Genomic DNA, 745 nt, shown 5'->3' with positions numbered 1-745 from the left:
TTTTTCTTCTCGCAATAGGCAGAATAATTGTTTTATCTGCATTAAGCAGCATGTTGTTTACTTTTGCCCATGCATTAATTCTTTCTAAGTCATCAGTAAGCTTACGAACACTGCCATCTAAAAAACCTACAGTACTCGAAAGATACATCTGAATATCATCTGCATATGCATGTAATTTGGAGTATTTACATATGGAGAAAACATCATTTATATATATTGAGAAGAGCAGTGGGCCGAGGATTGACCCTTGTGGAACACCAGTAGGCAACGATTTAAAATTCGAATATTTATTAGCAGAGAATACAGTCTGCGATCTCCCTGTTAAATAGCTATATATAAATTTAGAGGCAGAGTACGAAAACAAAAAATTATTAGTTAATTTCTTACATAGTATGGAGTGATCAACACGATCAAATGCTTTAGAGAAGTCTAAAAGACATAAAAATGTGATCATATCATTATCATAGCTAGGTCGAACGTCTTCTAAAACTTTAAGCATGGCAGTAGAGCAGCTATGACCCTTTCTAAAGCCAGACTGTAATGGAGAGAGGAGTTGGAAACACTCAAGATGAACATTAATTTGATTAGCCATTAAAAGCTCGCAAACTTTGGACAGTGATGGAAGAATACTAATAGGTCTGTAATCACAAGTCAACGAAGCGTTAGTCTTCTTCGGAGTTGGAATAATTTTAGCCTTTTTCCACATAATGGGAAAGGTTGACGTTGTTATACAATGATTAATTAT

This window comes from Teleopsis dalmanni, chromosome 1 (assembly GCF_002237135.1).
Source record: "Teleopsis dalmanni isolate 2A chromosome 1, ASM223713v2, whole genome shotgun sequence".
NCBI classification, from domain to species: domain Eukaryota; kingdom Metazoa; phylum Arthropoda; class Insecta; order Diptera; family Diopsidae; genus Teleopsis; species Teleopsis dalmanni.
The sequence above is the reverse complement of the archived record's forward strand: the minus strand, read 5'-3'. Positions refer to the sequence as shown.